General features: G+C 36.7%; 1 protein-coding gene across 2 annotated transcripts in view; it reads left to right on the forward strand.

Moving 5' to 3' along the window:
* PCDH15 (protocadherin related 15) overlaps positions 1-26348 on the forward strand; it is a 2324555-nt gene that overhangs the window by 1541280 nt on the left and 756927 nt on the right. The window lies entirely within an intron of this gene.

The following is a 26348-nucleotide window of genomic DNA, read 5'->3' on the forward strand; positions in this document are numbered from 1 at the left end:
AAACACATCATCAGACACAGCTGCCTTGGAGGAAACTGGAAGCAGAAAGGCAAGTGGAGAGAACAGAAGTTCCATTTTCATCCCCAAGACTCATTTGGGAGGTGCTGATTTTACTGGGAATTGGGAGTTGGAAAAGAAGAAAATAAACAGTTGCAGATGCAGGAAATAACTGTCACAGAGTCGGCTAAGGATTTGACTCATGGTTCCAAAGACCAGCTGTTCAAGGTCTAAACCCTGTGGGTAACCAGCATCAGCTATGGAGAAGAGAAGGCATCAACAGTGGCAAGAAGGCTTCATTAGACTGGCCCAGAGCAGAGAGCAGCAAATAAGAAAGAGCTTCCAATGAGAGATAATCATGGCAAAGTATACTAGAGGAGAACTTCTGGCCAGTGAACAATGAATGGATCCTGGAGACCTGCTGGGTAACAGCATACTAGACAGGAGCTTAAAACAAAGAAAAACAAGTTAGTAGAAGGAAAATAGGAAATAATGAACTGCCATATTCCCACCTGGAATATAGATACTTCTTCAGCTCTCAGCTTCTAGGTTAGTCATTAAAGTCACAGATGAGATCAAGAGACATTAGAACCTGGGGGATGGGGAGAGTGTTCTAGACTTGTTATTTCAACCTTACGTCCTTGGTAGGCCCCTATCATAGGTAGCTCTCTAGGTCATGAGAGGCCCCTGTGGTAGAAGGTGATAAAATATGAGCTCTTTGTAAATAAAGTTATTCATTTTGAAGCCCTGTCCTTCTCAGTGTGTGAAAAGGGATCTGCTGGTGAAATTTGAGATACTGGAATTGTCAGGCTTTACTTGGGCAGAGGAAATGAGTCAAGTCAGTGGGAGGTGCTCAAAGTGTCCCTGGGCCTTTCATAGAAGATTCTGAATGTCACCTAGCAAGATAAGGTACTGGAGAGTGAGGTCCTTTCTAGAGCTAAACTGCCAAGCACTCAAACTCTGCTGCAAAGAGCACAAGTCTGATAACTGGCCATATTTTGCAAATGCCAAATGCACATTTGCCTAAAAGACTATTTTTCATAGAACCTACACAAGCAAGTGCTCATATGGAGGTCAGAAGAAGTGATACAAGAACACACTCAAGGTCTGTTTGAAGAACTTTGGAATTTATTATGAGACATGGGAGACACTGTCAAAGAACTATCCAGCATGGTGTACCTATATCAAAGAAAGTTCTGTGTTCTATAAGTAAAGCAGAATTGTAGTAGCTTGAAGGAAATGTGAGATGTACAAATTCAAAGATATTTCAGCTCCAAATGTCCATATAGACTAATTGTGCCTGACCTCTGGTAGGTTTGGAAGGTTTCCAAGCTCATTCTGGTCTGATCAGCAACAATCTGACTCACTGTACCTTGACTCCAACATAGTGATGTCATCTTGGTCCTCTTTAAGAAGGAAGGACAACAAACAAGCAACCAATCAGAGAGTACCTCTAACAAGAAGGATGGATATAAGTGGTACAGGTCATGGGATTTAAAAGACACTTTGGAATTTTAAAAACTGTATTAAATTGAATTGAATATAGATATTTCAGCTCTCAGATTTGATTGTATGCAGAACACGTTAGTTCACAAATCAAGTACAGAAGTTGCATATTTGTAGCGATTGTGGCATTTAGATGGAGTTGTTAGGCAGACCACTGGAAGATTTGTTTGTCACATTGGTAACATTCTAGTTGGAGGAAAGTTGATGTTTGACAATAGCATTATATATTTCTAATCCTTAAATTTGAACTGTCTCAAAAGAAGAATTAATCCTTTAAAAATCAAATTCTCTACAAGAGGATATGGATGTGTGTGTGTGTGTGTGTGTGTGTGTGACAGGGGGTGGGTGGGTGGCAAGAGAGGATAAGAATAAGAAAAGGGTCATAGATGATGTGGGAAAATGAGGAGAAATATAGAAGACTCTTATAGGTACCTAAGCAAAGAACATCTTCACATTTCTGAGGTGCAGAAAACTTAAGCCAAGTCCATTAGGTCATGATGTGTAAACCAGGTAGGGAACTTAGAGCATTTAGATCTATTAACCTTAGAAATTCAAATATCCAGGTGAAATGTATGTGTTGATTGTAATGGTGCAGTCATAGCAGGATAAAGTTGAAGCCCATCAGCTAGTAAGTGTAATATATATTATATATAAGTAATATAAATATATATTTAATATAACTGATATTAAAAGCTGATTTTAATATCAGTTAAAGGAATATTAAGAATCTGACATCTAGCAAGGCTTAGAGAAGGTAAGTGACATGTCCAATGCCACACATGCTGGAATTTGACCCCAGGTCCTTGGATTCCAAGATTCATGCTCTTTCTACTTCATCTCAACTAGCTCTCTCTTTTGAACTAGTAAGCTCCATTAATGTTCCTTCATAGTGAATATCCAACTAGTGTCTTGACATAAGTCAAGCATCTGGGTCTTGCTCATCAGAAGGCTTCGTGACTGATGTGAAGGCTTTTAGTAGATGAAAGGTGCACAGCTTTCTCTGACATTCTGCTGGGCCTTCAGGGAATAGAGCAGATCCAAAGGGAATTCATCACCTGAAAAAGCAAAGGTCATTATAGCTTACATCTTAACCTGAGAAAACATCACAAATTTATATTTAATGAGCAAGTTGAGGACGTAAAGAAGCTCCCTTTCAATTCCTTTCTGCTTTGGATTGGTACCTCATTTTCAAACCTAATCGTACAATAAAGTACAGAATACAAATTACAATAAAGATCAATAATTAACAAACATTTAAGTACCTTCTGTGTGCCAAGCAATGTGATAGGGAGATTTAGTAAGGGATAAAGCCAATTTGATAAAAAAAAAAAAACAAACAAAAAACAAGAACAAAAACAGGGTAGTTGTGACTAAAAACATCTCTTTTTATATGTACTTTTGATGATTCTTAAAATGCTAGTTTAACATTACTTAATGAACAACATTGCTACTTAAATATCAACCAATCATAACCTTAGCTCAAAGTATTGTACCTAATCACTTCAACCTGACATGGAGTGATTCCCATTCAACTAATCCACTGCAACAGTAATAATCCTGTGTACTTTCTCATACATCCACAGAATCTGTAGAACTGAAAGAAAATAATAATTTGCCTGTTGAGAGTACTTTGGCTATTGAACATTCATTCCAGTCTTTTTATATTTTGTACCTTGTATTAAATTAGTACAAATGTGTCTTCATTCTTCGCAAAATAATAATTGAATATGGCTGCTGCTGGGTAATTTATTTTATTTTTAAGGGTTTGTGAGAGCAATAAAAAATGGAAAAATATTGCTTCTGAAATGTATGTGTTGATTGTAACGGCACGGTCATAGCAGGGTAAAGTTGAAGCCCATCAGTTACTAAATGGATTAATACCAGCTAAAAAAGCATCATTTAAGAATCTGACATCTAGTGAGGTCATAAAATGTTTTCCATTTCATATATGCCATTATCACAAAGTGATATATTTCCAATAAATTATCAGCAAAATTATTTTGATGATGCAATTTAGTTGTCGAATCCAATTTGCATTTAAGTGCCTACTCAGTGGCAGGAATTAAGGCTACAAATAAGAGGAAGAAAAATCCCTTTTTTTCAAGATGCATGGATTCTACCAGAGAATTAAAATGTTTATATAAAAATGTGTGCAAACATACAAATATACATTTGTATGTGTGTGTGTGTGTGTGTGTGTGTGTGTGTGTATCATCTATTTCCCTCCATCAATCCCCCTGGTGGGGGATGGGGAGTGTAGAGTGCCTCTCAACATTCTTTGAGCCTTTCTTTTTGCATTCTTGCAGACTGAGAATGCCAATGCAGTATGTGGACTATCTAGCAGTTATTCTCCACTCTGGTTACTTGGTTGCCTCTGGTGCTCTGATGCCATCTCAAAGGTCTCTTCTACATTTTTTATGGGACATTAGTTGTAGTGTGCTCACAGTCACCATGCATATTTTCATTGCCATTTGGGTAACTCCCAATCTTAGTTCTTGAAGACCATAATAGTACAAGACTCAAAATAATACAACTTTATGAGAAGCTGTATAGTCATTTTCCCTCAGAGCTGCATTAATTAGTGAAAACCTTTATTAATTGCTATATTCTAGGTTTTAAGTGTTGAATATGAAAAAAAGAAAGGTAGGTCAAAACAAGTCCCTGCCCTCAAGAAACTCCCATTCTTACTGGAGAGACAGCATGTAAATGACTAGGTCTATAAAAGATATACATAGACTAGATGAGAGCAGTGTTGGAGGGGAAGACAGTAGTTGCTGAGAGATAGGAAAGTCTTCTACAGAAGGTGGGAAGAAGGTAAACTAATTCTTAAAACAGGAAAGGTAGGAGGTAGAAGTAAAGAGGAAAACATCCCACACTTAAGAGATGGTATAGAAAAGAGAGTGAGTTTTTTATGTATAAGGAGCAACAAGTAGACCAGAGGAACCTAGAGGTCATTAGAAGCCTATGTAGTTTCCCCAAAGCAATCTAGTCCACTTCCTTCCTTTTATACAATTCTAGGTTTAGCTCATTGTCTCTGTATATTATGTATCCAAAATTAGGGATTGATTGATTGACCATAAGGATTTGTCAACCAGCTACATCTGATACACTTCACCAAAGGATTATTCAGCCACTTGAGTATTTTGTTTGTTTTTTTTTTCTGTCAAATAAGCCTAGTATGAGGGCTAAAATAATGAGAACTCCTAGGAGCTGTCACATAGAAATACTAGGAATTTATATTGCAAAGCATAACTTAGAAATATAATTTTTTAAGGTAGTGGAATATAGTGATGCTTTCAGTGATTCAAAATGGAGGATTCTCCTAACATAATACTTAGGTGACTTTGAAATCAGAGAATTTTTGAGAAAGAAATTATCTTGGAGATCATGTAATCCAGCACTGACTTTTTATTATTGAAAAGTTTTGGGTTTATATCACCTATTTTCACCATTGTACCCTTCCTCTTCCTCCCTCCTCATCACAAAGAACCATCCTTTACCACATATGATACTTTTCAAAAAAGAGAAAAACAGATTGAGAAGCCAAGATGTTGGAGTATAAGCCAGGACCCAGATAAACTCTAGAAGTAGAGCTTTCTCCAAAATTTAATAAATCTTCAAAACAAATTTTGAAGTGTCACAGACAACAAAAGGGCAGAGGGAGCCATGTTTTCAGCCTAAGATAATTGAGGCAGTCTACAGGAGAGGTCTATAACACTGGGATATATTCAGTCCCAGAGTGTGGCAGGAGCACTAGCAGTGGGGCTTAGAGATGACTATAACAGTAGCCAGAGCAAGAGCAGCAGCTTCAGGAGTTCTCAGCCAGAGATGATAAGGGGGTCAGACAACTCATAAGAAAGAAATTTTGGGGAACTCTTTGCTGGCACTGGGTAAAATTTTTGCTGACTGGCAAATCAGTTGCCTATGTGCAGTTCTGGGTTGCAGTTTCAGGGCATAGAGGCATGCTTGTGGTCAGTCACAAGGGATCAGGGGCCATACTCACAGTTTCATGGCTAAGAAGAGCACTAGTACTTGTGAATGAAAGGCAGCAGGTCCTCTTCCTGGGTAAAGACCAGAGCACAGACCATGAGGGCAGTGACCAAATCTCTCCCAGAATAACACCGCTTTGAAAGCACTGAAAACATGCAAACTCCCATAACTATTTCTGAAAATGGTAGCATGAAAAAATTTGAAGCTTGGTACAGTGCCTCCCCACCCCAGGTTTACAGGGCCCAACTTTCACATAAAGTTTAAAGGGAATAAACAGGCAAGGAAAATGAGAAAACAACAGCACAAAGAATTTGGACATAAAAAAAAAAAAAAAAGAAAAACAAAAAAAACTACTGCAGTGGCAGGAAAGACCAAACTATAAAACTAAAAGAAAAAAACAATGTAAAAATAGCTATAGGCAAAGCCTCTAAGAAAATTGCTATTTAGACCCAAGGCCAGCAACAATTTCTGGAAGTTTTCATGAAACATATAAGAATGGTAGAGGAAAAAACTGAGAAAGCAATGAGATTGATGGGTAAAAAATCTTTAAAGACTAAAGAGACTTTAAAAGAGACTCGATGTTGGATTGGGTAGAGAGCCTGGCCTGAACAAAAGACTTATCTTCCTGAGTTCAAATGGCAGCAACTGTGTGACACAGGGCAAGTCACTTAACCCTCTTTGCCTCAGTTCCTCATCTGTAAAATGAACTGGAGAAGGAAATGGCTCCAGTGTCTTTGCAAAGAAAACCCCAAATTGGGTCATGAATACATAACCAAATTGATTAAGTAACAAGGATAAAAGAGGCTCAGAAAATACTGAAGAAATTAATGTATTAATGTCTCATTGGAAAAAACCTACTTAGAAAATAAATTGAGGAGAAATAATTTTAAAAAATATTAAATTATCTGAAAGACATGATCAAAAATGAGCCTAGACATCATATTACAAGAAATTTAAAGGAAAACTGCTCTGATATCTTAGATTCAGAGAACAAAATAGAAAGTAAAAGAATTCGCTGATCTCTTCCTGAAAGATATCCCAAAATCAAAACTCCCAGAAATATTGCAGCCAAATTCTACAGCTCCCAGGTCAAGAAGAAAATATTGCAAGCAACTAGAAATAAACATTCAAATATCATGCAGCTACAGTCATATAAAACACTGAAAATTTGTGAGTATATTTATTTGCATTTATATATGTATATAAATATATCAATCCCTGACAATGTTTGATATATGATATGCAGCTTTCCACAGTAACCACCCCCCCCCCACACACACACATACATACCATATCTCTAATAATCAGGGAAATGATCTTTACTTTTTAAAGACCCAGGAGAAGTCAATGACTTCCTCAGGGTCATACAGCTAGTTGTATTAGAGTTTTCCCGATCTTGAATCCAAAGTGAAAGTTTAATCCTGGGTTCTGGGATCTTAGGTTTACTGAAGGAAGGGACCTTTGAAATCAGTTAATCTGAAACAATCATTATCCAAATGAAGAAATTGAAGGCTAGAAAGGTTATCTGTCTTGACAAATGTTAGGTAGGTTGTAAGAGTCAAAACTGGGATTTGAACTCAGATATTTTAGTTCTAAATCCTGAGTTCTTTCCAACGTACCATGACAACTTTCCTTTATACCCTACATGTGCATTTATTTTTTCAGTGAACTTTAGGTGGGTGTCATCAGGAAATTCACAACAGGTTAGGGGATTTTAATGGGGTTATGTTTTGTGAACTCAGGAGGAGCAGAAAAGTTTTAAATTGCCCATCCTGTATTCTTGCACTATTTCCCTTGACCCTGAACCTTTGTACATTAAGCAACTGATTGCATTACCACTGAGACCAGCACACAACACTAACCAAAGCAGAATTGTATTTTCTCTTTTCTCATCTCAAGTATTTCCTGGAGACAAGGGAGATAATTGAGTGCACTCCTTTCAAAAGGCTCCCATGCTGGGTGAGAGGAGGCACAACAGATGAGAGTGAGAATAGTGGAGATATCAACAAAAGAACAGAATAGCTAGTGTCAATAAAAATGTGAAATCAAGATGTCAAATGAATGTATTACATTGCAGACAACCAAAGAATTTCCAAGAGTAGAGTAGTGTTAGGAAGTAAAATGTGGGTTCTCTTCTGAGCTCTATCCCTAAACAACAATAGGGTACCAGCCGAATGACTTAACATTCAGTGCCTTGTTTCTCCCTAATCTGTAAAATAATAAGCTAGTCCAAGTACATGGTAAAGGTAGTATCCAGATCTAAATTCTCATGACTCTATAAATTGACCATTTTTTGTTTGAGACTAGATATTTGATATAGGTAGAGATCATGACCAAACAAGGGATAAAGAGAATCACAGAAATTAAAATGTATAATTTATATTACATCCTATAGAAAAGTTTTTGCACAAATAAAACCAATTTACTTAATATTAAAGGAGAAAAAGTTAACTGCAAAACTTACTAGCAAATTTATATGAAAAAGGCCTTTCTTTTTTTAAATTTTATTTTAAAATTATAAACATTTATAGATTACTCCCACTTCATTAGAAATCTCTCGTAAGAAATTAAATCAATTAAATAAAACTTATCATGATCTCATATGGTAATAAATATAATATTTCATATCTTGAACATATGTTTCCACCTCTCAATTTTTTCCCTTGAATATTTTATATTAATGAATATTTATGGAATAAAAAGGGCATTTCCGTAGCATAGTACAATAAAAAATTGTACATGAAACTGTAATCTACTACATACAACTTACTATTCATTTCAAACATACAACAAAATTGTCATGTATATTTTTTTTAATTTTGTCTACCCTTCCTTCCATCTCCTCCCTGAGATGGCTACAATTAGATATAAATAGGTAAATGTGTGTGTATAAAAATATTGTATGTATCTTTTTATCAGTTCTTTCTCTGGATGAAGATAGCATCTTTCTTCATATATCCTTTATGGTTAATTTCACTATTTCTAATAATAAAAATAACTTATTCACTCAAAGTCATTCTTAAAGCAATATTTCTCTTACTATATACAGTGTTCTCTTGGTTCTGCTGATTTTGCTCTTTGTCATTTCATTCAAGTCTTACTATGTTTTTCTAAGATCACTGAGTTGATCATTTCTTATAGCATAATAGTATACCATCACTATCACAACTAGTTCAGCCATTCCCCAATTGATGGACATCTCTCCAATTTCCAGTACTTCTTCACCATAAAAAGAAATGCTATAAAAATTTTAAAACATATTGCTTCTTTTCCTTTTCCCCTAATCATCTTTGGAAATATACTGAGTAGACTTATTGTTGGGTCAAAGAGTATAGGCAGTTTAATAACTCTTTGGGCATAGTTACAGATTGTTCTCCAAAAGAGTTGGATCATTTCACAGTTCCACAAACCATAAATTAGTGCCCCATTTTTTTTCACTAAAATCCCTTCCAACATTTGTTTTCTCTTCTTCCACCTCTCTATTTTTTAAGTTAATAGAAAGCTATTGTTTCTCTGCCTTCCACTTATCACCCCTCTGGAAAAGAAAAATGAAGTTCTTATGACAAATAGACAAAATTAAACTATATATGATGGCTATATATGGATACACATACATAAATGTGTATATAGTATATATAGTAAATACACATACATGCCTACACATTTATAGATACATTGACTCATTCTGTATCCTCAAGCCATCACCCCCTCCCAAATATAAGGAATCGTTTCACATTTATATGAATTACAATTCCCTTATTCATAAATAACCAAAAGATATGAAGAGAAAACTCTCAAAGAAATCTAAGCTAGCCACCAGATGAAAAAAAAGTTCTGAATGATTAGCACAAAGAAAATTAAAACAACTCTGAGGTTCCACCTCATACCCATCAAATTAGAAAACATGAAAAGAACACAATTTATATAATTATATGTAGTACAAATCACTGTGGTGCACAGGATGGAGTTCTGGCCTTGGATTATGGAAGATGAGTTCAAATCCTGCCACTGCTGCTGAGTAGCTGTGAGTCTATGAGCAAGGAAGACTTTTAAGCTCCCTGTGTCTCAGGTAATTCCCTAGATCTTCTCTAACTCTGGTCACTCTCACTCCATAGGTTGTATCCCCTACACTGGCCAAATATAGAGTGTGTGTTAATAATGCATTCCAAATAAAGATACATATGATAGTTGAAGGAGAGAAGGGAATGTGAGAGACAATGTAATACATAACTAATCTCTAGACCTGGTGTATCTTTCCACTTTCCTTTTACAATCTTCCATTCCAGCCTGATGCTTCATATATGCTTAATAAAAATGTGTTGATTAATTGACTAACTCATTGAAAAAGAGCTTCAGAGAAGACATTTTGAGGTATCTGAGCAATGTCAGTATTAAAGTTTGGACAATTTGTTTTAATAAAGCTCTTATCACATACATTCAGCCATTCATATATACATAGATACATAGAGTTGGCAGTCTAAAGATTTGATTTCATCACTATAGGGACCTATTTGCCAAGAAAACTCCTTCTGCTAGTGATGTAGATCAGCAATTCCTCTGTAACTCATCCTTGGACAGTTGCCTGGGCACTGTTTAGCCACACAGCTATCAAATTTTAGAGAGATTTGTCTTCTATGTGTGTTTCTGCTCTGTCTCCCTCCCTCTCTCTGTTCTCTCTCTCTCTCTCTCTCTCTCTCTCTCTCTCTCTCTCTCTCTCTCTCTCTCTCTCGCTCTCTCTCTCTCTGTCTGTCTCTGTTCTCTCTCTCTACATATATGTTTATTATGCACAAATATATATGTGCATATATTTAATGTATGTATAACTATATATAATGGTAGATATGGCTGTATACAGTGATTTTTAAAAAATGAAATCCCACCTCCATCCTCACAGTTTAGAACAATGAAAAAAAGTATGATATATACGTGTCCAGTCAACAAGTTCATCAAATTTCCATACTCCAGGTTCTGTATAATGTTTGATGAGTATCTTTCTTCTACTAACACAATTTATAACCTTTTAATGAATTTTTCTATGGGCTGTAAGAGTTTCTATGGTGGAAAAATTAATGCGATGTTGGTATACATGGCACTGAAGCACACTGAGTTCAGCTACCCAAGTCCTCACACCACAGAGTATAGTTCTTCCCACTAAACTTGTCCTTGGACTTTTATTTTTGGTTTGGTTCATCCTGCCAGAGCTAACAGCTTTACTGGCAGAAATTTTGATAAGTCAGGGTCATTGAGCTGCCATGATATGGCATTAATATTAGAGGACTGTTGTTCAGAATTGTGGGTCACATTTCAACGTAGCTTGAAAATTATTAAATGTATTATTACATGACAGCTCTGGGCTAGACAGTGGATGACGTACATAAGTGTGCTAGCTAAAGGCCTGCCCCACAAGAAGATTTCAGTCTAATTGAAAAGGCAAGAGGTACAGATATATTATTAATAGGAAATGAAGTATTGTGAATGTGTTGAAGATGTAAAAAAAAAAAGTACTGAAAGCATTTCATAATGATAGATCTAAAGGAGGAGATAACTTTTCTCCCCAGGGAGATCAAGGAACATTCTAGAATATTGTAGCATTCAGAGACGTTCCTGAAGGTTGACTGAGATTTCAAATGTCTGATATTGGTAAAATTTGGAAGAGTATAGAGAATGTATTCAATCATTGACATGAAAAATTGCCTTTAGAATTGGAATTTGAAATGTGTGAGTGAAAACCTGAACAGAGATAGGATGAACATGTCTATGGAAAGTTTAAAAAGAAGCAGCACTCTCTGATTCTCCAGTAGAGATGTGGCTGAATTGGAAATAAATCAATGAGAGAGAGAATAAGGCTCATCAGAGTTAGTGCCCCAAAAAGCCTTCCCATTCAACCCCTTCATTTCACATATCACTGGAAGCTAATTCATTCTCAGAGTAGATTACTGTGAGTTTGCTTTATCCATGCATTGTGTATATCTTTACATATTCACATACTCTGTCCTTTGGTCATATGTTAACCCCCAGAATAAAAGGAACTATTTCATTGTGGTCTACATATCAACAGTGTCTTCCACTGGTCTTTTAGACTTGTCGATTGGTTGATTGATTATATCAAGAGCCCTAACCCTTTCTGAGTTTTGCTTTGGGTTGGGAAGGGCAGTAGGGAAGGCACCAGATCCTACCTGGTGATTTGCTAGCTTTCCTCTTTCTCAAAGACCTCTTTACTCTGGCAATGTAGCTGAGCAAGAGAAAGGCTGCCGTGTGTCCTTGACTTTCCCACAATACTGCATAGACTTCTTCAGAACTGCTCATCTAGTTGTTACCGCCTTTGCCTATGAAATAGGGCATGTGTTGGTATGAGAGGCTGACTTGGATGATGTCTTTGCTTGTCATCCTGACAGCTGGAGCTAAAATAAGTTATCCATACTACATCTTCCTGCACTCTACACGGTGCTGTCGCCTAGATCAGCTGCCACATCCATGATTTATGTGACTTTTTGAACCTCTGATTTATATTTCATTATTCTTCGCTTGACTGGAATTGCAACTCGAGGAAATAAAAACTGAAAAGAGATTGGGGAGGGGGGGGATTAAAAAAAAAAGCCTGCCAAATGTAGTGGAGAGAACCTGGAAAGTCTAAATGAAATTGTAACTACAGAGATGTTTGCAAGGTACAACTTGAAGGTGCCTCAAGTCAAAGGAAAGTTGAAGATATTTTTAATAATTCTCCATACATTTAAACATTTCTCCTTTGGTTTCCATTTTTAACAACCTGATGTCTTATTTCTGAGATCATGTAAGCTTACATTTACCTGTAAAAATTATGAGTTAATAATAAGTCACTTGACTGTCACATTCTCAATATATTGCCTCATATTAATGCTTGTTCCTTAAAGAGAAAGAATGAAAAGCCATTTTTCCTTTAACCAATAAATCAGACTCAATTTTAGACAGGCCCCAAGACCTGGACCATGGAAGAACAGGGGTCAAACACTTCTCTGTGCAAGTGTAGCCAAGACATTCAGCCCCAGTACATTTCAAGAAGCTCTGATATTTTTTTTTTTACAAAATTCTACATTGGGTGCCATCTTCTTCAGTTCATAGAAGTTTTTACACCCTAATAATGTGTATGTGTGTGTGCATATATATATATATAATATATACATATTTATAATGCATGTGTATGTATATGTGTATATGCATATATACATATATGAGTGTATATACATATACACATATACATAAATACACATACACACATATATGTACATACAGAGAGAGAAAGAATATGCCTATGGATAGATAGGTGACAGAATACATATAGCACTGGATCTGGAGTCAGGAAGACCTGAGTTCAAATCTGGCCTCAGTCACTACCTGTGTAATTTTTGGTGTATCAGCTATTCTCTATTTATCTCAGTTCCCTCAAGTGCAAAACCAGAAAATAATAGTGTTCACCTTCTTGTATTGTTGTGAAAGTCAAATGAGACAATATTTGCAAAGTGCGTAGCACAGTGCCTGGCACATAGTAGATATTTAATACATGTTTGTTCACTCTTCTCTATTCTCTCTTTGACCATCTGATGAAGCTTAGGGATGCTTTCTGAGAATGTTTTTTTAAATGTGTAAAATAAAATTGATAGTATTACAAAGGAAAAGAATTCTATAGTTAGACATACACACACATGTACACATGCATATACACATATATACACACATACACATATAAATATACATATGCACATTCATATGCACATACAATACATTTAAATAATTGCCTCTTTTGGAAAACAATGTTTTCAAATTTGGAAAGGATTTTACATGAATTGTCTGCTTCCTTTGATCCTCACACTCACCCTTTCATATCATTCCAATAATTTTGACTGCTGTATGTACCTAGGAGAAAAGAGAGCCTCAGAGAGGTCAGCTGACACCCATAGTTATTCAGCCATGAGATTTGAACCCAGATTTCCTTGACTCCCAAGTTTAATTCTTTATTCATAACATGATAGAGCTTCTAAGAACTTGGAATTTAAAGGAGGTAGAATGCAAACATGATCCTGTGTAGACCAGATACAGCTGACATACAAGTTATGGTTTTGACATTATCAAATGAGAACCCCCCTGATACCTTCAAGTTCTCAAGTCTTGAATGAAGAGAAATAAAACCATCTTTCTCTCCCAATTTCATCTCTGTTTTATTCATTGTCTTCCCCCATAAGAGTATAAGATGTTTGAGTGCAGGTTCAATTCTCCATTCTCATTGTTATTTGCATTTCCAGTGCTTAGTATCTACCACTTAGTAAGCATTTAATAAATTCTCTTTGATTAAGAAAGAACAGATGAAATCTAGCCAAGTACAAAGTGAACATAGAAAATAATAAAATAGAAGGCTTTACAAAATGACCAGCACATTAAAATTTCAACATTTGAACAAATGTTTTCTTTTAAAATAGTCCCTAACTCCAGTGATGCTTCTTTTTTGCTAGAAATGATCTCAGAATGCTTCTGTAAAGACAATATTTAGAGCCTCTTGGCTCCCCATCTACACAAATGCAATTTCCATAGTACCAAGAACATGTTCTATAATGTTGATTAACTTACAGGGGCCACAGGGCGGCATAACAAGAAAGCACCTTGGACTTAGAGTCATAGAGATTTGTGAAACTCCATTATTGGTTTTTGGTAACATGCATAATAATAGGACAGAGATTGAACATCTTTAAATCTTAATTTTCTCACTGTGGTACTTGTACTATCTTCTTTCCAAGGTTGTTGTGTGACTTATATGAGATACTCTTAATAGTTCAATGACTCTATGATATCCCCACTCATTATTCGGATCTCAACTCATACAAACCTTTTCACATATTGGTCCCTTGTACCTTTCCAGTCTTCATATCATATACTTCACTTTTGTCCACCTACTCTATGACCCAGTGACATTGGCTTACTTTCTGTTCTTTGCTGTCATTCACTTGTGTCCAACTTTTCATGGTCCCATAGACCAAAAGCACACATGATGGTTAAATCTTTTTTATGTTTAAATGTTTCTTTTGGTTTCTTTTCCTTTGATTTTTTTAACTGCTTGACAAATGTTCCTTAAATAACATCTGTCATCTATTTCATGGTATAAAATCACCCTATGGGGTTCCCCCAATAATTTGAGGGCTCCCTTCATGTTCTTTCCTAACCTATTCTAATGGTACACATGGGCTATCTATTGATTATCCCTTGATCTCACTATATGCCAAGCCCTCTTCTTTTATACTTTCTTTTTTCTTCTTATTCTCTCACTTTCCCTAGTCATTTCTTTAGAGCTTGAGTACCCCTATTCACCCAGTCTAGAATTTACAGAGATCAATCATGGGCTCAGTCCTACTATCAATCAGCAGAAAATCTTTGAATTCATTTCATTTCTGACATGCATTCATTTGCTTCTTCTTTGGCAGCCTGGTGCTCCACTCTTTATTGTATCATTTTGGTACTAGATAGTGCAGACACCCAATTGACTTTAAAGTGACTAGCTCAGAACTCCTAAGGTCAAGTGATCCACTTGTTTCACCCTCCTCCATTTCTAGGAATCCAGAAAAGGGTCACAACACCTGACTGCTTAATCTTAAATCACTGCCCCCAAAAATGAACAGTAGAAAATCACAATTCAGACTAGGGTGGAATTGTGAACCCTAAATGTGCACTGTAATCCAACTTTTACCTAGCGCAAACATCTATTATGTCATCCTTCACAAGATATAGTGGTTATGAAGCTTTCATTTGTTAAACACTAGAGACAAGGAAGCCACCATCTCTTGGGGCAGACCAATTCCACTTTGAGATAATTTGAGTTGTTGGGAAATGATTTCTTATAATGAGCAGAGAACTTTCTGTCTTTAATTTCTAATTCTTTCTCTTTGTATTTTGCTCTGGAATCAAGCTGAATAAGCCTACTTCTTCATCTACAGGATGCCATTTTATAAATGAGAATACCACTACAGAGAATTCAGCAACTAGCCTAAAGTTACACATAGTCTATGGCACATCCAAGAAGTGAATCCAAATCCTCTGGAATAAATTTAAGTGGATGTTATTGAACCAGACTGGTTCTTGCCAATAATCTTTGTGTGTAATAGCTTCTAAGTCTCTCGTCATCTGCACATCCTTACTATTGTGCCCAAACTGGTAATCTCCTTGATGAAAAAAGCACCTAGAATAAAACCACCATTTATTAAGTACCCACTATATACCAGGAAAAAGGACAGAAGAACCACCAGATCCCACTTGCTTGATACTGGGCTACTAATAATACACTGATAATTTGATGTATTTCCTTTCTTTTGACTGTCATATTATACCCTTGACTAATATTGAACATTAACTGTGCTAGAAAAACTGCCTGCTAAGCTGAAGGTTGTAAAAAGAATAATCAACAAAAAAGAGTCCTTAAAGTAGGAGAATAAGAACTGTCATCTGGGAGAGGAGGATAGGGAATTCTCCTACAACGTCTGGAGGCAAAGGCAAACTTGGCTTTCTCCATGGCAAAGAGGATATTTTCCCTTAGGAGATGTCGCCCTGATTCTGCCAAATGATGCCTTCACATTTCTCTCAGTCTGAGCTCAAAAACAAACAACTGAAAAAAAATATTCCACATCTCTTCATCCCTCCTTCCTAGAAGAGAAATGCCTTCCACTCTCTCACATTAGGCCATGTCTTCACGAAAAATAAGGAACATACAATATAGGTAATTAAGTATTAATATGTTAAATACAGTATCTCTTGTTTTTTAATTCCTTTAAAAATATAAAGAAGTTTTCCTGATGGAATTGATTAGTCTCCTTGATATTGACTAGACTATACATGCCCAATGGCTTTTTAAAAAGTCAGTTTGCACCCCCATATTAAGTGAAATGACTTACGGCAAAAAAGAGCTTCATAGGATATGACCTCTTCACATCTATCAGAGACTGGATGTAGAGGGGATATAACTTTCTTCTCCCTGCCCTCCCCTACTATGAGCCATACTATCTTATAGAGTTATTTATTCAGCAGGACACACTGCCTTCCATAAGGAAAAAAAAAAAGGGAGAAATACACACAGGTAAACACACACATGTACATAAGTATATATGTGTATATAGGTATGTGTGCATGTATGTATGAATATGTATACATGTGTGTACATATAAGTGTATATGTGTGTATAAATATGCACATATATGCACACACATATACTCTATATGTATATGTGTATAATATGTATATAAACATATACATGTATATGTATATACATGTATGTGTGCATGTACATACGAACTTGTGCATATATGTATGCATATAAATGTATATATGTGTACGAATGTACATGTACACACATATACATTATGTGTGTATAAATATACATATATGTACACACATATGCACACTGTATATGTATATAAATATACATATACATGTATGTGTGTGTATATAAGAGAGAGAGATAGACAGAGAGAGAGAGAGAGAATGGGAGTGAGGAACAGCTTCGGGAAGCATGAGCTCTGGCAGCTGAGAAAGGAGCCAGTTATGTATTCAGGACAGAATTATCCCTGGAATTTGAGTTACATCAGTAATAGAACAGACTTAGAAAGCCCAGAGGAGATCCTACAACTGGGGAGAGCAGCATGAGAGTACCATGGGATGTTACTTCCCACTTTCCATCTGGTTGAGTTGTCTTGACTATATTTGTTATTTCATATGTATTTCACTATAATTTTATTCTGTTTGTTTCCACCTGATATTGTGTATATTTGTGGGAGAATGCTCTATGTTTATTTGTGGGGAAGGGGGAAGGAAAAGTGTTGTCACTACCCTTCTCACTATATCTTATTAAATGCCTTTATTTTGAACTAATTCTGTCCACAAGCTGATTATTAAAAAATAAGCACACCAGTGGGGGTCTTATGAGCTCTAGTTTTAGGATTCTGCGCCCACAAATTTCCCTTTCAACCCTAAGACTGTAGCTGGTCTCCAGGAAAGTCTGCCGTTATACTCATATTGGAGTGTTGAGCACCTCCCACAGAAAGCATCCCAGGTATTTATTCATGTACATGTTTTCTCTCCAGATACAATATGGCTTCTTTAAGGGTTGGGAAGATTTAATCTTTCTCTTTGTATCCCTGGCACTGAGCATAGTGGTTAGCATCTAGGAGATGATAAATACATATTAATTGATTTCATTGGCAGAGAAGTTTCGATCTCCATTTCAGATGGTTGACATACGGCCATCCTGATGTGAGTGAGGTTATTGTTGGGTATATGGTTTCTTGACACCAGGACTGTTTCTCAGTTTAAATCACAAAATCAGTCAGTGTTTAACCTTTCAAAAGACAGATGTTAATTCTGTAAATAAGAACCTTTTTAAACAATTTCCACTAGAATCCATTAAATTCAAGCATCTGTTCTTCACAGTTATCTCAAATATACCTTGCTCTGTATGCATTCAGGAGTCCTTTGGGAGCTGCTGGGAGGGGGCTCAGTTGTATAGAATATCATGAATTATTTATAAAACCATTAGTAAGGATTTCAAACCATTTGTATGACAATTCATGTTAACAGAAAGAGAAGATGGGATATAGCTCCCATGTACCAATACCTGCCAATACTCAAGGGATAATACTGGAGGGTGATTTTATCAGGACTAACGCAGTGTAATTGTGTTTTGTTATGCATGTGTTTTTATTAAGTAAAGGATGGTATATCCCCATGTGGGATTAATGGGGAATAGAAATGTAGAAGTCAAAGAATCTCAGAGGACATTTAGTTCATCCCATGGTTTGAACAAGCATTTCTACTACAAATAATCATGAAAAGTGGTCACAGTCCTATGATTTAATTGAGAGTTTCACATGAAAGGCCACTCACTCCCTCCACATGCAAACCTGATTGATAGCACTAAGTGTTAAGGAGTGACTACCATTATCCCAGTTCATACCTATCAAGAAGCAATCTCCCTTTCATTTAACTTTGATTCCCATTCTCTATGGCAGGAATGCCCTCTGGGGTCAAGTAGAACAACAAAAAAAAAAACCTTTCTCTTTCCAGTGAGAGCCCTCCTCAAACTGGAAGTTCCTTTTATGTTTCCACTAAGACTTTTTTTTTTCAGTTTTAGCTTTCCCAGTTGCTTCATGCATTATACATATCCTTCATCTTATTAATTTGTTTGTGTTGTTCAGTCATTTCAGGTGTGTGTTCAACTCTTCATAATCCAATTTGGGGTTTTCTTGGTAAAGATAATGGAGTGGTTTTCCATTTCCTTCTCCAGCTTATTTTATAGATGAACTGGGGCAAACAGGGTTAAATGACTTGCCCAGGGTCACAGAGTAAGTATTTGAAGCTGGATCTGAATTCAGGTCTTCCTGACCATAGGCCCAGTGCTCTATCCACTACACCACCTAGCAGTTCATTATGTTTATTAATGAATAGTTTGAAAGTTTGGTTGCTTGTGAAGAGTAAACTTTTTGATTGACCAGTTTTTAAATGATGTTCTCATGAAACCAAACCTTGAAGCCTACTTCTGTTTTTTATTGAGAGGAAAGGTCTAAAAGCTAATCACTTACATAAGGATAAAAATTTTAAATGGTATATTTTGATGTCATCAAGTATCATTTTATTGAATAAACCCAGACATTGCATTTGTAAACATGTATGTGTGTGTTCATCCTTCGTTGCCAAACAAGACCAATAATGCAGAATTAATGAAATATAATGTCTACTGATAATTGGATTCATATGACGGTATTTATTCTCTTAGGATCTCTGTTGAGTAATACAGAGATAGAGAGTCAGAGAGGTGTAATAGAGTGGATAAAGTGTAGCACCTGTAGTCAGGCCTAGAGAAGATATCATCTCCCCCTCTTAAAATCTTTGCCTTCCTTCATGTGTCAACTAAAATCCCTTATTTCCCAATCCCTCCAAACAATAATGTCTTCCTATGGGAACTGTATATAGTTTGTCCCTATTTGTTTGCTTACTGTCTTCTGAATTAAATTGTTTGCTCCTCAGGGATTGGGGATTGTCTTTTGCCTCTCTTTGTACCTTATATACTCTGAACTGTGACTGGCACACAATTGGTACTTAATTGACCTATAGACTCCATTCCAATATGACCTCATTTACTAACAATTTGACCTTAGGGAAGTTAATTAACCTTTGTCTGTGTCAGTTTCCTAATTCATAAAAAGGGGACCATAATGGTTCCTATGTCCTAGGGTTGTTGTGAGGATAAAACAAAATCCTTGCAAAACTTCTTGCAAACTTTAAAGTACTGTATAAATACAAGCTTATATAGGTACATCTGGATATTTGTACGTATGTTTATATGCACATTGTATGTGTATGCATACAGTATGTACCCACATGCTCAGAATTAAATTTATAATATTGGACCTTCACAAATTTCATATTCATCCCTTTTTCACATAAACGCTCTTCTACTTAAGTTTCATTGTTAGTCCAACCAATTGTGTGTTTATGCCTCCTTGCCAAAGAAGACCATGCCATCAGAGAAATGATGACGTGACTTGCACTTGACTTTGTTTGCAGTGCAAGATCACCAGCCTCTCTTCTCTTCTCTTCCAGAGCCATCTAAATCCAGTGACCTGATATTCCTCAGGATGATTGGAGATGGCTCAGGATGCACTGGGAGACCTTGGCCCCTTTAGGTCAATATCTATGCAGGCACTCACTTAGGGTGAGGGAATGCCCATTTGTTGAATAGGCCTGTTTAAGAAGTAGTCAAGGCATGGTGCCTTTAATGAGGAAAAGCAAAGAAAAACCTCAGGCTGGGAGGGAAACAGCAACAGTTACTATTGATAATCACTCTGAAGCCTCATGTCTCCAGTCTATCCCTCTTCAAACAGCCGTCTATATAACTGCTAAATTCATATTTTAACATATAGCTTAGAGTTGAGACCATATTTACCCATACTCAACAATCTTCAATGGCTCTCAATGTCCATTAAAAAGCAGTGATACATCTTCATCCTGACATTTATAGCCTGTGGAATACATCTCCTACCTGCTTCTTTCTTATTTCATAGTACCTTCATAAACTCTTTTCTACTCTTTCTGTTTTTCTGGTGTTCCTTGTCGATGACATTATTTTTCTCCATTTTATTACTATTTCACAGGTAGCTGTCTGTGCTAGGATGTACTCCATACCTCCTTCTTAAAGAGTTCTTAACTTCCTTCAAGTCAGAGTTTAGCTAAAATTTAGCTATATGGCATCCTTTCCTGAATCTCTCACTTAACAGAACTTACTCCATCTTAGCATTGTTTTTAATATGCTTTGGGATGGATGTGTGTAGTAGATAGACTGACAGGAAAGACAGAAACATAGATTAATAGAGAGATAAAGAGATAGATGGACAGATGGATAGAGAGAGATAAAGAGACAGACCGACAGACAGATAGATACATATATGCATAGACAGACAGGCAGGATATACAGGGAGTGATATAGAGCTAGATAGAGAGACAGACAGATTGATTGATTGATTGATAGAGAGAGAGAGAAAGAGAGAGAGAGAGAGATAGGATAGACAGACAGTATAGACAAAACAGACAGACAGATAGATACATAAATAGATAGAGTATCTGACTAGTAGGAAGACAGGTCCATGAGGGTAAGGACTGGTTTTGGTGGTGGTTGTTGTACCCACAGAACCATGTAACAGTCATTCTCAGTGAAGAAAAGTAAAGAGTTCCCTGGACCGACAACAGGGAATTACTTAGGGTTCAAAACCAGACTGTGCCATTTCCTGACCCATTTGAGTCTTATTTACAAAACTCAGATGACAAAGATGTGCTGCTGTTTTCTCAGGGACATCTTGAAAAATATGAACACATAATGCAGGTTATCTTGACAAGCTCTCATGAGGAATAGAAAGGTCATACTTGGTCTACTTGGTCATGGAAGGCAGCAATAGCATAACTGTTGGATGAAACAAAAGGCAAATTTAGGTGTGATGTGGTCAGGAGGTAGGCCAATTTCCTAAACCTTAACACTATCCAAGAGTAGACAGGGGATTGAAAACCCCCATTTAAATTCAGTGCTGCACTTCAGGAGAATAGAGGAATCTTCCCCAAATATATCTTTTTGAAAAGGCCAGGACTTTATTTCAAGTAAGATCCATGAGGTGATCCATGACAGGAAGGCCTTCCTTTACAGTAACAATTAAAGAAAATAAACTCTCTCATTCTTGTCACTCCTTTTTCAGCAGCTAGCATTGCACTTTACACATTGGAAATGACTAAAGATTCTATAGAATTAGACGAAAGTATCCCAACACTCCACAAAATCTATGATCTCATCAATGTAGGTGTCTCCTTCCACACTGAAGATCCAATTCATCCATGTCAACTTTCTTCTGAAATATTTTTGTCCATATTCAAGAATTTGATATAAGGGTTACTCTCAGTATACCAGAGACCTTCTTTCCTTTCCTTTGCCATCATAAAGATGCCAATGAAGCATGTGGGATTTTTTTTGACTATCCCTTACTCTTGCTATATGATCAGTTCATCGTTTTTATTAGCTGTTTTTTTAGATTAATCTTTTCTCTGACTTCCCCTCTGTAACCCCATGTTGGAATGAAAGTACAATGTCCTGATTGTTTATGGAAAGATGGATAAAGTGTTAGTAGCATTGTGTCATAGAAATAAGTACTAATATTCCTATGAATTTTATATAATCAGAATCTGAACAGACTTTTCCAGGTGTGGTTTGACAAAGAAAAACACAATATTCTTGCCCCCTATGATCCTTTTGAACAATGAGAAAATGGAGGTCAAAAAAGCTGGTTTTTTTGGAAAAAAACCCTGGAAAAAGCTGGTTACAGACAAAGTTGAGACTAGAACCTAAATCTCCCCAATTTGTACTTGCTCCTGTGATCTCATCATTCCAGTTTGCCCCTGGATGGTACAACAAGGTCAAAAGTTATGTTTATTTCCTTTTCTCCATACGTAACATTTAACAGGAACCCACAATGGGGGTTGTGATATCATCAGAGTTTGTTTAACAGTTAGGTAATAGGTGGGTAATATACACCAAAGTCCAGGGGATTATGATTGTTGGGAAAGTGAAATTTTAAAGGTAGTGAATAGAAGATGTGACTCAGAAGGAAAAGGTAAGGTCAGGTAGAACGGGAGCATAAATGAAAAAAAATAATTTCAAAAGAATTTAATATTCTGAGGTTAAAAAAATAAAAGACTTGAAAACTTACAGAAATTTAATATAACCTGTTACCTATTTCATCCCCATGTATTCAATATCCCATAAGGAAAATAATTTGCATAAAATAATGATAGTCATATTTATTCAATAATGGGAGCAGTGCATTTAAATGACTTTTCCTAGAAGTTCGGATATGAAAAGGAAAAGGAAAGTATAGCAATGCCATGAGCAAATATGGCCATTTAATTTTTTTTTTGTTTTACTTTTATCTATTTTTTTTTGAGCTTTGGTAAATGTTGACAGTATTTGTGGACAGTGAGAAAGGAACCAATGGATAAAGTGTGCTTGATTCTGAGAGAAAGAGAGTATTATTATGGGATACAATCTTCCAAGGGATATGGAAGGGGTTGAGATCAAGAGTTTAAGTAATGCTTTTAGCCTTGGCAAGGAGCTAGCTCTTTAGCAGACACTAGAACAAGGAAAAAAGTAAGGGAAAATCAAGAAGACATCTGAAGTCTGGAGAGTGGAGGGAAGAGAGGAAACACACTTCTGGCTTCTCTTTTCTCAGTAAAGTGTGACTTGTGACAGACAAGGAGTCTCAAGGGATTTGAAGGTAACTAAATTCTAAGTAATCGAGTCTGAACTTTATTGGTAAGTCAGAGAAAGCTGTTAAGATTTCTGAGCAGTGAGGGCCACTGGAGAGTGGCATGGACAAATCAATGGATGGGAATATTCTAGGCTCCATCTTTTCCCATACACATGTCATAAGAAAGGCCTTGGGAAATTTCACTTTCTCTAACCTGACCTCCAACTTATCTATACCTTGGTCATCTCTCATACATTTTTTATGGAATATTTGCCATTGTTGCCCTCTGTGATCTTGTCTTATCTTCTCTCAACCATGGGCTCTAGTGGGACAGCAACCATCCTTTCTCAACCTTGCCCTCTGTATCCCCTCCCTGCAAGTACCACTTCTTTTCAAAGAAGCCACTGATCAAAGGTTTATTGAGTGACTGAAATTAGATGAGAGAAATGTATGAAAGACATTGGATTAATTAAATGAACAAATTCACTCAAGGGTGTGAGAGGAAGCCTGACAAAGAGAAATGACTACAGAATTTCAATTCACTTTCAATTCAACAGAATGTGTTCGAATTCTGACTTTGCCACTCTTTGTTGTGCTGTTACAAATGATCTTGTACTTACGAGTCTTCTCGTTCTATCTTTGATCTCCTTGGTGATATGAGCACTGTCATATTATTTCTAGGCAAAAGGAATGCACAGCTTATTGACTTTTTGGGCATAGTTTCAAATAATTTTCCAGACTAGTTGGACCTTTTCATAGCTCTACCAGTTCTTCAGTGGGATATTATAATCCCATAGTCTCTCCAGAAATTAAATCCTTTTTTTGTCATCTTCTTTAAACCTGGTGGAACCTCCTAGTGATTTTAATTGAATTTTTGTTCTTATTAGTAATTTGGAGTCATATAAAAATCTAGGAGATTTGAGTTCAGATTTAATGCTGTTTGTATTGTTTTACACTCCTTCCTAAAAGCTCAGAGGGGACTCAGAGACACTTTAGTCTGACCAAGTCTGAGAATTTATTCTTGCTCACAAAAAGGAAATGATCAATATTGTCTGGATGAACTTTCACAGGGTAGAACATGCAGAGGAAGAAATGACTGCCAAGAGGCAGTATGAATTCAACAAGGAAATAAGAGTCACGTCTTGCTTTATTTATTTGAGGGCAGAGAGGTTGGAAAGCTTCTTAACCTAATATTATGGGGAAATTCTGTAGGTACAGTTTAAATTTTAGTGAAGTATTTAATATGTTTTCTTTATTAAAGCAAAACCATGGGACACCTCGTGGAAAGGATGAAGAAATTTTTTTGAAGAAAAGATGGAGAGAGTTGGGCTAGACTATAGTATAACTAGGTCAATTTATGACCAGTTAAATGACAAGAAATATGGTATGGTGTGAATATGACATGAATACAATCAAATGGATAAAGGCCTCTAATGGAGTGCCCAGGACATCTGTGCTTGATTTTTTGCTGTTTAACATACTTATCAATGCTTGATAAAGGCAGATATGACACTCATATCAACTGTACAATGCTGGGATGGACAGCTGATACCCTGAATAATTAGCATCTAGAAATTATCTTTATAGGCAGGCAGAAAGAAAAGAAGGAAGGAAGGAGGGAGAAAGGAAGGAAAGAAGGGGGGAAGGAAGGGAGGAAGGAAGGAAGGAAGGAAGGAAGGAAGGAAGGAAGGAAGGAAGGAAGGAAGGGAAGGAACATTGGAACGCTAAAAGGATCTCTGCAGTGCTTACTGTGTTCTAGACATTGTACTAAGCAGAGAGAATATAAATACATGCAAAATGATAGACAGTGCTTTCAAGGAGATTACATTCTAAAAAAAGAAAGCAACACACAAAAAAGGAGCTAAACAGGTTGAGAGGAAGGGATCACACACAAGAATGTAATTGTGAAGTTCAGAAGCCAAGGCAAATGCCTAGAGGAGCCTGGCACCCTATACAAAATGAAGGTTTCAGGAAGGTGTGATCCAGATTGAGAAAGATGCAGAGATGGTGGGATGTTCCAAGATGGGGAGTTCACAGGCACCAGTGGAATTTCCATGACAAAAAAACATGTAGAAATCCATGAGCCAGGAATTGGGGTGAGAGGAGAAGGGAGGCTGGCCTGAGCTCCTCCACAAAACTGGGCTACAGAGCTACCCACCAATGGAAGAAGGGGTCAGGTCTTATAGAGGGCTGTTCCAAGTGAAATCGCCCAGAGGGTTGACTAGCTGATTTAGTACAAGGATGTTGAGTCCAAAAAGATGAAGCCTACTATGGTAAAATACAAAATATTTTACTTGAGTTCATGAACACAAAATGAGCAAAGGGAAACAAGATAATACATCAGTTGGAAAAAAAAAAATCTTGGTGGAAAGTTGCAGACTACATGATTAACATGAATGAACAATGTCACAAAGCAGGAAAGTCCATTCCTGTTTAGGCATTGTGTGTGTCCAGGATGAAAGAAGTGGGCAACATGGCGTTCTCTGACCAGTCAGCCCACTGCTTGACAATTTGCACCCAGCTCCAGACACCACAGCAGTAACCCAGGGAACACTTACAGTAGTTCAACCAGAGTAATGAAGGACCTTAAGGAAATGCCATATGAAGATGATTTGAAGGAACTATTGATGTTTGCTTACCATGAAGAAGACTGGCAGTGGGGGAACATATGATTGCTATATTCAAATATTTGAATACTAGAATCTGAGAGATTAGCATTTTTATTCTGCTTTTCCTTGGAGAGTCCAAGAGGGAGCAAAAATGGGATGTTGCCAAGAGATACCAAAGGGAGGTGTGGTGCCAAGAAACACTTCCCAAAGGGTAGGACTTTCGTGATATGGAATGCCTTTCCTGATAAACTGTGCCTCTCTACAAACTGGAATTCTTCAAGCAAAGGGCTAAATGACCATATATTGAATGAATTATAGAGGTTTGGTTTGATTTTTCCTATACATGTTGATCTCATTGACCTCTAAATTCTCTTTGAATTCCATGATTCTATGATTCCATATTGTTTTCTCCCTAGGAAAGAAACCCCATAGTGATATCTCAGTATGGAATCAGAGG

This window comes from Notamacropus eugenii, chromosome 1 (assembly GCF_028372415.1).
Source record: "Notamacropus eugenii isolate mMacEug1 chromosome 1, mMacEug1.pri_v2, whole genome shotgun sequence".
Classification (NCBI taxonomy): domain Eukaryota; kingdom Metazoa; phylum Chordata; class Mammalia; order Diprotodontia; family Macropodidae; genus Notamacropus; species Notamacropus eugenii.